We start from the raw sequence: 12,023 nt of genomic DNA, 5'->3' as shown, positions 1-12,023 counted from the left end.
GCCGACCTCGGGGAAGATCAGTTTGGATTCCGTAGAAATGTTGGAACACGTGAGGCAATACTGACCTTACGACTTGTCTTAGAAGAAAGATTAAGGAAAGGTAAACCTACGTTTCTAGCATTTGTAGACTTAGAGAAAGCTTTTGACAATGTTAACTGGAATACTCTCTTTCAAATTCTGAAGGTGACAGGGGTAAAATAGAAAGGAGCGAAAGGCTATTTACAATTTGTACAGAAAGCAGATAGCAGTTATAAGACTCGATTGACATCAAAGGGAAGTAGTGGTTGGGAAGGGAGTGAGACGGGGTTGTAGCATCTCCCTGGTGCTATTCAATCTGTATATTGAGCAAGTAGTAAAGGAAACAAAAGAAAAGTTCGGAGTAGGTATTAAAATCCATGGAGAAGAAATAAAAACTTTGAGGTTCGCCGATGACACTGTAATTCTGTCAGAGACGGCAAAGAACCTGGAAGAGCAGTTGAACGGAATGGACAGCGTCTTGAAAGGAGGATATAAGATGAACATCAACAAAAGCAAAACGAGGTTAATGGAATGTAGTCGAATTAAGTCGTGTGATGCTGAGGAAATTAGATTAGGAAATGAGACACTTAAAGTAGTAAAGGAGTTTTGCTATTTGGGGAGCAAAATAACTGATGATGGTCGAAGTAGAGAGGATATAAAATGTAGACTCGCAATGGCAAGGAAAGTGTTTCTGAAGAAGAAAAATTTGTTAACGTCTAGTATTGATTTAAGTGTCAGGAAGTCGTTTCTGAAAGTATTTGTATGGAGTGTAGCCATGTATGGAAGTGAAACATGAACGATAAATAGTTTAGACAAGAAGAGAATAGAAGCTTTCGAAATGTGATGCTACTGAAAAATGCTGAAGATTAGATGAGTAGATCACATAACTAATGAGGAGGTATTGAATAGAATTGGGGAGAAGAGGAGTTTGTGGCACAACTTGACTAGAAGAAAGGATTAGTTGGTAGGACATGTTCTGAGGCATCAAGGGATCACCAATTTATTACTGGAGGGCAGCGTGGAGGGTAAAAATCGTAGAGCGAGACCAAGAGATGAATGCACCAAGCAGATTCAGATGGATGTAGGCTGCAGTAGGTACTGGGAGATGAAGAGGCTTGCACAGGATAGAGTAGCATGGAGAGCTGCATAAAACCAGTCTCAGGACTGAAGACCACAACAACAACAACAATATAAATTATTCTTAATTTACTTTTTTACTTCTGCTTCCTCGTGGCGTCCCTAGATTTAAAAATGTGAAAGGTTTTGGTACCAGAGCACAGGCCTTTCTTATAAAAAAATTGTCAATTAAAACCACTTCAGCCATGATAAAATCTCACCACTACGCCACTCTCAACGCGTTCGCAACAGCGGTTGGCAGCAGACTGGACGATGAGTCTGTAACCGCACATTTAGTCACGTAAGCCACCATTTCGGGGGAGACGGTAAACAATCCGTCGATTGCAGTGGCAGTGGGCGGATGCATTGCTGCCGTTGGCTTTAAATAATCCGATCGTCCATTTTTCCAAACAATTTATACCCCGGAATACCATCCTACTCGCCACTACTTGTACGGCGGCAACGGTGAAAATCCCGATAGGACAAAAACGCCAAGTGCATTCCCGACCCAGCGGATACATTTTCGCCGACTGAGGTACGTAATGCAAGCACGCACGCACACGCACACGCACGCACACACACACACACACACACACACACACACACACACACACACACACACACACACACACCACACAAATACAACAAAGAATAAATATTAAATTGCATACAGACATCACAACAAAAACAAAAGACGAATGCAAAAACACAGAGCGACAGTTGCTAACATTACATACCGTGAAAGGAAGCTGTTCAGTGGTAGTGAGATGTTATGTTGAAATGTGTTCGCAAAACGTCGAAATTAGGACATACTTATCCTTAGTACGTACATCATCTACGTACATCTCCAGAACTCCACATATGCACTAACAAGGTCACAACTAGTAAATAGAAACAAACAGTAATTTCACCTCAGGAAACTTACGCTAAAAAATGTTTTTAACCAACAAAAAACAATAATAACAAATCTCTAATTATTATATACTGCAGTTGTTACATACAAAAATAAATATGTAGTATAGGTCACTGAAGACGCTTCTCAAATAAAAAGAAGTCAAACACATATGGAATAACAGAAACAGCGTTGCTAACAAAAAGTATCTTGCACATACGCTGAAGGCAGAAGATAGCTTATGTTATTCTCATCGTTCCTGAGGATTATCTGACAAATCCTCGCCTACATGTTACTCTGTTACAGTAAATTGTTACCAAATCTGCGGAACTACTTGGAGTGTAGGACCACTACTGCTCTTACATACAAGCTGAAATTTTGTCTTCAGTTGCACTGTGTTAAAAGAAAGGAAGTATACTATATGCATATTTCCATAAGTAAATTGGTTTGGGTGGAAATTTGCACTGTACAGTCGTATTTTAAAAGATAATCCAGTGTTACGGGACATATTAGGGAAGCAGTCCAAGTCCCACTTTTAGAATGGCCCCATTTTCGTGCGATTTCTTAGTGCTGGCATCTTCATGGCAGCGGCAGCCTTCCTTAAATTCATTCACATGCTTGTGACCCCGTATATTCTCGGCGATATTCTTCTCGCAAGTGCGGCGGATGGAAGTGAAAATTTATGTGGAGAATCGAATCGCTATTCATGAGATTGCGGTAGAGGCGGGAGATGGTTCAAGAAGTCAGATGGGCTAAGGGTGGCACCGAAAGCACGACATTCTTGCAAACGTAAAATTTGGTCCGTGTACCGCTATTACCACTACAGCAGCATTCCAGTGATAGCAGTCAAAATAGATTATCAACAAATAGGGTCTTGAAGAAACACACATCAAAAAAAATTTTTACATCACCCCAGTTCCCAGAACTCCTGAAGATATACGTTGACTGTCGACATTGTATAACAGACACAGTCCCTTTGGCTGTTCAGAGATGTCACTAAACCCGCCCAAAGACGTAAACAACCATTCATGAGCATCGCCTATTAGACGATCAGTTCCAGTCATTCTACCAGGAAGGAGGTATACGGCTCATGTTGTCTGTAGTTCAATCATGCCTAGATGGACAATACCGCGGTTCGATCGCGTCCGAATTGTTACATTGCACCAGGAAGGGCTCTCAAAAAGGAAAGTGTCCAGGCGTCTCGGAGTCAACCAAAGAGATGTTGTTCGGATATGGAGGAGATACAGAGAGACAGGAACTGTTGACGACATTCCTCGCTCAGGCCGCTCAAGGGCTACTAAGACAGTGGATAGCATCTACCTACGAATTATGGGTAGGAGGAATCCTGAAAACAACGCTACCATGTTGAATAACGCTTGTCGTGCAGCCACAGGACGTCGTGTTACGACTCAAACTGTGTGGAATAGGCGGTATGATGCGCAACTTCACTTCCGACGTCCATGGCGAGGTCCCTTTTCAACCACGACACCACGCAGCGTGGTACAGATGGGCCCCACAACGTGCCGAATGGATCGCTCAGGATTGGCATCACGTTCTCTTGACCGATGAGTGTCGAATATGTCCAGCCAGTACAGCAAGGTGGAGGTTCCCTGCTGTTTTGGGTGGCATTACGTGGGGCCGACGTACGCCGCTGGTAGTCATGGAAGGCTGTACGATTCGTGAATCCCATCCTCCGACCGATAGTACAACCATATCGGCGAGGCATTCGTCTTCATGGACGACATTTCGCGCTCCCATCGTGCACATCTTGTAAATGACTTCCTTCAGGATCGCTCGACTAGAGTGGCCAGCATGTTCTCCAGATATTAACACTATCGGTCATGCCTGGGATAGATTGAAAATGGTTGTTTAAGGACGACGTTGCCCACCAACCACTCTGAGGGATCTACGCCGTATCGCCTTTGAGGAGTCGGACAATCTGGAACAACAGTGCCTTGATGAAATTGTGGATAGTATGCCACGACGAATACAGGCATGCATCAATGCAAGAGGACGTGCTACAGAGTATTAGAGGATTCGGTGTGTACAGCAATCTGGACCACCACCTTCGAAGGTCTCGCTGTATGGTGATACAAGAGGCAATGTGTAGTATTCATGAGCAATAAAAACGGCGGAAATGATGTTTATGTTGATCTCTATTCCAATTTTCTGCACCGGTTCCGAACCTCTCGGAACCGAGGTGACGCAAAACATTTTGCCTAAAAGGCAAAACAAGGAAATATTCTTCTCAGTTATAAATGAGTAAACATATTTCTAACATTTCTCTTTCTCTCCACGTTCATCGCAAAATGGCTGAACTGCAACTGGGAACGTCAGATCTGCGACGGATTCGGTGCTATTTAGTGGTGTATTCTACATAGTAGACAATAATTTGTGGACTATAAAATGAAATCGAGATCGTATATCAGTGCAAAGGAAAACACAGCGGGACTTGTGCTGCATTAAAACTGTCTGAAATTTTATACGGAGCTGCGTAATCATGCACTACTTCGGATGTCAGATTATAATCGATATCTCAAAATATCGATGTTGGGATGTAAAAACTGGTGTTTCAATATCGATACTGAAGTCTTTGAAATATCGCAATACCGATGATAAAGATGAAATAAAGACCTTAGATGTTGAAAAACAACAGGCTACTTATTAGCACTGAAAATAACTTTTTAGACATTTAAACGAATTTTTTTGACATATATAAGAGACCACCATAACACATTCGCGACTTCCCAAACGTGACCATGTGGGAGGGAGGAAATAATATTTTTAGAGAATCAAATAGATATATTATTTCAGATTCAATGTCCAAAAACTTTCTGCAAGTTTTCTGAAGCCATATTTTCCAAATATCTCATAATATGCTTCAGAAACAGGAACGAAAAATGTGCTCTTGTCTAAAGCAATCGAGTAGACGATTTGTAAAGATGCACAACCTTTTCAGTCCGTTGAAAATGGAAGTTTTGCAAGTAAATGTAACGTTTATTTTTATGTCACACACATTCCGTTTCCTTTTATCTGCGAAGCATCATCAACAGCTTGTAATACACATGCGTTGCAATTATATAACAAATAATGTAGATAATGTTTCCAAACACATCACTTTGTTGTTGTTTTCACATTATTCTCATACTGTTAGAAAAGAAACAACTTTTTTAAGAGGATGTTTGGTATATTTAAATTATTGTTTGGTTCTACTAAATACTTTTTGCGATATCACATAATTTGACACGTATGTGGTAATAAGATCTCGCACATTATTTTTACACTACTGACCAAATCTTCAGGCTGCCGTTGTGGCCGAGCGGTTCTAGGCGCTTCAGTTCGGAACCTCACTGCTGCTACGGTCGCAGGTTACAATTCTGCCTCGGGCATGGATGTGTTTGATGTCCTTAGGTTAGTTAGGTTTAAGTAGTTCTAAGTCTAGGGGACTGATAATTTGTTTACTCGTAATGCCAACTTCTGAGACGTAGCAGTAGGCACAAAACAAAGCAATTCACAATCTTCTAGACTGTGTAGTTCCCAAGATACGACTGCTCAACTGTGGCAGCAAATGCGTAGCCGCGAAATTTGACAGTCACAAATAAACATTCAAAATTTTATTTGAAGGTCTCACAGTTATCTGATTTTCTTGTATTATATACCAAAATATTCAGGAAAATCCAAGTACATCATGGAGTAGGAAAAAATGTCAAATTTCAACGAATTTCACGTACAATGTCCCCTGAACTTTCTTGTAGGTGGTATCTATCTTTCCCAAAAAGAAATATGCTGCTAAATCCTTACATTTGTCCTCTAGCCATTCCAGCTTAGCCATTTTGCTTTTCCCGTCAGTCTGATTTTTTAAACGTTTGTATTCCATTTCACACGCTTCATTTGCTACATTTTTATGTTTTCTCCTTTCATCAATCCAAGCATTTTCACTAGGCCTTGTCTTTTTACCTATTTCATCTTCTGCTGCCTCCGCTATCTCTTAAAGCTACCCATTCGTCTTCTTCTGTATTCCTTTCCCCAGGTCTGGTCAACCATTACCTAATATTTTCTCTGAAACTCTCACAAACCTCTGGTTCTTTGAACTCACCCAGGTCCCATATCCTTAATTTCCTACCTTTTTCTAATTTCTTCAGTTTTAATCTACAGTTCAAAACCAATAAATTGTGGTCAGAGTCGATATCTGCCCTAGGAAATGTTTTACAGTTTAAAACCTAGTTCCTAAATCGCTGTGTTATCATTATATAATCAGTGTGAAAACTCCCAATGTCTCCAGGTTTCTTCCACGTAAACAACCTTCTTTTATTATTCTTAAACCAAGTGTCAGCGTTGATTAAATTATGCTCTGTGCAAAACTCTACCAGGCGGCTTCCTCTTTCATCCATTTCCATCAGTCCATATTGACCTACTGTTTTTCCCTGTCTTCCTTTTCCTAGTATCGAATACAGTCCCTGTCGCTGTTAAATTTTCGTCTCTCTTAACTATCTGAATAATTTCTTTTACCTCATACATTTCTTCAATCTATTATCATATGCGGAGCTAGATGGTATACAAACTTTTAATACTGTGGTGGGTGTCTCTATCTTGTTTAAAATATTGCGTTCACTATGCTGTTCATAATAGCTTACCCGCAGTCCTGTTCTCTTATTACCCCTATTTGACTTTGTATTTACAACCTGACCAGAAGCCCTATTCCTCCTGCCGCCGAACTTCAGTAATTCCCCCTATATCCATTTCCCTTTTCAAATTTTGTAACCTACCTGCCCTATTAAGCGCTCAAACGTACCACGCTCCCATCAATAGAATGCCAGTTTTGTTTCCCCTGATAACGACAACCTCTTCAGTATTTCCTGCCTGGGAAACTATTTTACCTCCGGGATATTTTACCCAAAAGACGCCATCGTCATTTAACCATACACTAGGGCTGCATGCCATCGGGAAAAATTACGACTGTAGTTTCCTTTCGCTTTCAGCTGTTCGCAGTACCAGCACAGGAAGGACATTTTGGTTGATGTTACAAGGCGAGATCAATCAACTATCCAGTATGTTGCCCCTGAAACTAATGAAAAGGCTAATGCCCCTCTTCGAGAACCACATGTTTGCTGGCCTCTCAACAGATTCCGCTCCGTTGTATCGCTATATGTATCACTGAGGCACGCAAGCCACCCGACAAACGGCAAAATCCATGGTTCACCTGGGTGGACATCTTCAAACAACGAGTAAGATGTTGTCTATGAAATTTGCGCTGTACTTTTGATGCAGCTCTTTTGAGCTCTAAAGCATCAAGAGGGAACGAATTTACAGAGCCCAGTAACAGTTTCGTGACTAACTGTCCATGTATACGTCGAAAAGTTATAGTCTTCAATGCAGAGTTTTATCAGTGGACTAGGGTAACCTGTTACATTACTTTACCGTCCAGGCCTTTTTACACCAAACACTCGAGTATGATGCTGAAAGTACATTTTCACAAGCTTCCTGCAAAACGTGGATGTAATAGAACATAAATAAAACTGTGAATCGAAATCACCAAAGTTGAAAACACAATGGTAAAAATTACAAACTCGTAACTATCTCAATTTTTTTTCTAAATGCTTTGAAAATTTCATAAACGATTTGGCGTTAATGTGAGCAACGTCCTCGTCGAAATCTCGTGCTGGGTTTACGATTGGTGGGCTAATGTACCAGCATGAACGAGTCTGCTATGTTTACATTACAACCGCAATCTTGCTTCTTATTTCGGCTTCAGAAATACAAAAGGGAAATAATTGCGTCAAGGGAGTGCACTTAATGTATGTCGCAGCTTCTCGAACAGTAAATGACAAACCGGTGTTGCAGCGTGAAAATAGGGCACGTGGTATTCCAAGCAGCTGCTGGTGTCTCCAGAGGGAAGCATCACTTAGCTGTAAGCTACGTTAAAATGCCACCAGTTCTGAAGCGTGGTAAAAGTGAACAATGATGAGTTCTCATACATATTTACATTAGAATGGATTTGATGTTCCGTTCACTGTTATTAAATTTTAAAGTGTATGTCGTTCCGTAAACACTTGCGACTTATTCGAAAAACAGCTTGTAACGTCATGAGTCTTGTTTCTGTAGAAGATTATTCCCACTCTTTGTCCTTTGTTTCTCCGTTTCTGAAATTATCTGAAGAGGCTAGATAGCAGTTGGTTCTCTTTACGGCTTTTGACGTTGGCTGCTCATTAACTGAAAGGCAGGCAGCTACCCATTGCACAATAGTCGCCTTCCCCATCCCCACCGCCCCACAGCTCCTCGCACAACCAACCCAATGCGTATCCACCTCTTTTGTACGCATGCGCTCTCTCTCTCTCGCTCTCTCTCTCTCTCTCTCTTTCTCTTCTGTCTTTTTCTGTCTTCCTCCCTCGGTCTCTGCGACATTCTCCCTTTATGTGAAATGTTAAAATGAGACAAAAGTAAAGCCAGGTTCAATATATCGAATTATTGGATGTTAGCGAACGTTCTACCATACATAATGTTCCTCTCTCCGTTTGAATGTTATGGAGCAGAGATTATCAGCTGCCAGGCGCTTGTGTAACAGATGGATTTCGTGTTGTTAAAAGTATCTGTAATCACTTGTCCAGATGCACTGTACAGCTGAAGCTGTGAGGAAACGGCCGGCCGGAGTGGCCGAGCGGTTCTAGGCGCTACAGTCTGGAACCGCGCGATCGCTACGGTCGCAGGTTCGAATCCTGCCTCGGGCATGGATGTGTGTGATGTCCTTAGGTTAGTTAGGTTTAAGTAGTTCTAAGTTCTAGGGGACTGATAACCACAGCAGTTAAGTCCCATAGTGCTCAGAGCCATTTGTGAGGAAACGATGAAGCTTTAATTATAATTCTTGGAAAATATGTATTTAATAACAATACCTTTTATACTGGATGAGTTTTTCGTCTTGATATAACGAAATACCTTAAAAACTACACATCAGATTAATAAAACGGAAAAATACGTGTTAAGCATTCTTAAAAATGCTATCCGACGATACCATTGTTGACCTCCCTCCCCACTCCAACCCCCTGTCCAACCCACAGGGGATAGGGCGGGGTGAAACTTTGAATTCTTAAATAAGAACATCCCATGTTTATTGTAGATTTGTATTCTATAAGAAAAACAAGTAATTTTTTTGTGTAATGCATTTGTCGTCGCTTGTTCGATGGCGCAGAAATCGACAAATAAGTGAGTTTCAAAGTGGTATTATCTCGAGAAAAATACATTCAATCAAAACATAAAAGCGGACTGTGTGGCAAACGACTCAGAGTTTTGTAGTTTTCTTCGTGTAGCTGTTTTTAACCTTCTATTCGTTCATTATTTGACATGATCTCACTGCGAGCACGTAGTCCCTCATTTCTTAAACGCGTTCCATCATAACCTGACTGTGTTATTACAATTAAGAGCCAAAGAAACTGGTACAGCTACCTAATATCGTGTTGGGATTCCGCGAGCACGTAGATTTGCCGCAACACGACATGGCCTGACTCGACTAATTGAAACAATGAATCCTGCAGGGCTGCCCATAAATCCGTTAGAGTACGAGGGGATGGAGATCTCAAAACCACGTCGCAAGGCATCCCATATATACTCAATAATGTTCATGTGTGGGGAGTTCGGTGGCCAGCGGACGTTTTAAACATAAACGAGTGTTCCTGAAGCCACCCTGTAGCAATTATGGACCGGTGGGGTGTCGCATTGTCCTGCTGGAATTGCTCAAGTCCGTCAGAATGCGCAGTGGACATGAATGGATGCATGTGATCAGACAGGATGCTTACGTACCTGTCACCTGTCAGAATCGTATCTAGACGCATCAGGGGTCCCACATCACTCCAGCTACACGCAGGTCTCACACAATTACAGAGCCTCCATCAACTTGAACAGTCCCCTTCTGACATGCAGGGTCCATGGATTTATGAGGTTGTATCTATACACGTACACGTCAATCCTTTAGACACAATTTGAAACGAGACTCGTCCGACCAGTCAACATGTTTCCAGTCACCAACAGTCCAGTGTCGGTGTTGACGGGCCCGTGCGAGGCGTAAAGCTTTGTATCGTGCAGACATCGAGGGTACACGAGTGGGCCTTCGGTTCCGAAATGCGATATCGATGATGTTTCGTTGACTGGTTCGCACGTAGACACTTGTTGATGGCCCATCATTGAAATCTGAAGCAATTTCCGGAAAGGTTGCACTTCTGTCACGTTGAACGATTCTCTTCAGTCGTCGTTGGGCAGTTCTTCGAGGATCTTTCTCCAACCGCATCGAAGTCGAAGATTTGATGTTTATTGTATTCCTGATATTCACGGTACACTCGTGAAATGGTCGTACGAGAAAATCTACAATTCATCGCTACCTTGGAGATGCTGTGCCCTATCGCTGGGGCGCCGACTATAACACCACTTTCAAAGCCACTTAAATCTTGATAACCTATCATTGCAGCAGCAGTGACCGATGTAAAAACTGCGCCAGACACTTGTTGTCTTATATAGGCATTGCCGAACTCAGCGCCGTATACTGCCTGTTTACATATCTCTGTATTTAAATAGGCGTGCCTATACCAGTTTCCTTGGTGCTTCAGTGTAGTTAGAATCCAAGCTAATTGAAATGGTTGAGATTTGTGGAGAAAGTGGCCGGAATGTCGATAATGCTATAAGTCGTTATGCTCGACGTTTACCAAACAGGATGCGATCACGGGCTTCTTTTTGTCGGTTTATTCGACAGTTTTCCACCAAGGGGACTCCACAGCTACGGAAAAGTAACGGTCGAAGAACATTTGCTGAAGAGAATAATAAAACTACGGTATAAGCTGCAGTGAATCTTAACGCCCCCACATTAGCATTCGGCAATTAAGTCGTGAATCGGGAATTAATCAGACTACTGTTTACAAAATTTTGAAACAAATGGTTCAAATGGCTCTGAGCACTATGGGACTTAACTTCTGAGGTCATCAGTCCCCTAGAACGTAGAACTACTGAAACCTAACTAACCTAACGACTTCACACACATTCATGCCCGAGGCAGGATTCGAACCTGCGACCGTAGCAACAGTGCGGTTATGGACTGAAACGCCTAGAACCGCTCGGCCACGGTGGCTGGCTAAGAACGTTTCAGAGAATGATTTCATACACCTAGTATCTGCAACATAAATACCATAGTTCTTCTAAAGGTTTTCAGTTAAAACAAACGCGTCTTCAAAATGTGCTTATTGGACGCTGTTGTATCACATCTAATGCTTACATTGTCGAAGATAATGGGTTCAGTCAAGTAAATTGAAGTAAGAAATCTGTCGTTATAAAAGCATTTATCTTGCAGAATCAACAGAGAAAATGTTTTTAGGAGAGAGATCTGATACACTGCTACACGAAGCATGACCCGGTTTCCAGTTCCAGTCGGAAGGTCGCGCGGTGTAGCCGTTCGGTCTCAGGCGTCTTGTCGCGGTTCGCGCCACTTCCCCCGTCGGAGGTTCGAGTCCTCCTTTGGGCATTGGTGTGTGTGTTGTCCTTAGCTTAAGTTAGTTTAAGTTAGGTTAAGTAGTGCGTAAACCTAGGGACCGATAACCTCAGCAGTTTCGTCCCACAGTCCTTACCACAAATTTCCAATTTCCAGTCGGGAATGGTGTGTTAGATGAACGACTGTTGCCAAGTCACCTTGTGAGTTCGACACACTCTCTGCTTTTACCTCCATGGTAACTTATACATATCTGAACAGATATGGTTCTGTAACACAACCGAAGTCGCTTTTCTGTCTGGACTTTTCTCTTCATTAATGAGAGCAGAGTTCTAAAGTTGTAAACGGTCGGTTAATCACGTACGGAGCAGAGGAAGCAATTACGGGCGTTATTGTATCGTGTAGGACATGCGGCTGACCGACAGCTGGTCTACATCTACATTTATACTCAGCAAGCCACCCAACGGTGTGTGGCGGAGGGCACTTTACGTGCCACCGTCATTACCTCCCTTTCCTGTTCCAGTCGCGTATGGTTCG

This window comes from Schistocerca piceifrons, chromosome 7 (genome assembly GCF_021461385.2).
Source record: "Schistocerca piceifrons isolate TAMUIC-IGC-003096 chromosome 7, iqSchPice1.1, whole genome shotgun sequence".
In the NCBI taxonomy this organism is placed as follows: Eukaryota; Metazoa; Arthropoda; class Insecta; order Orthoptera; family Acrididae; genus Schistocerca; species Schistocerca piceifrons.
Note: the sequence above shows the minus strand (reverse complement) of the source record.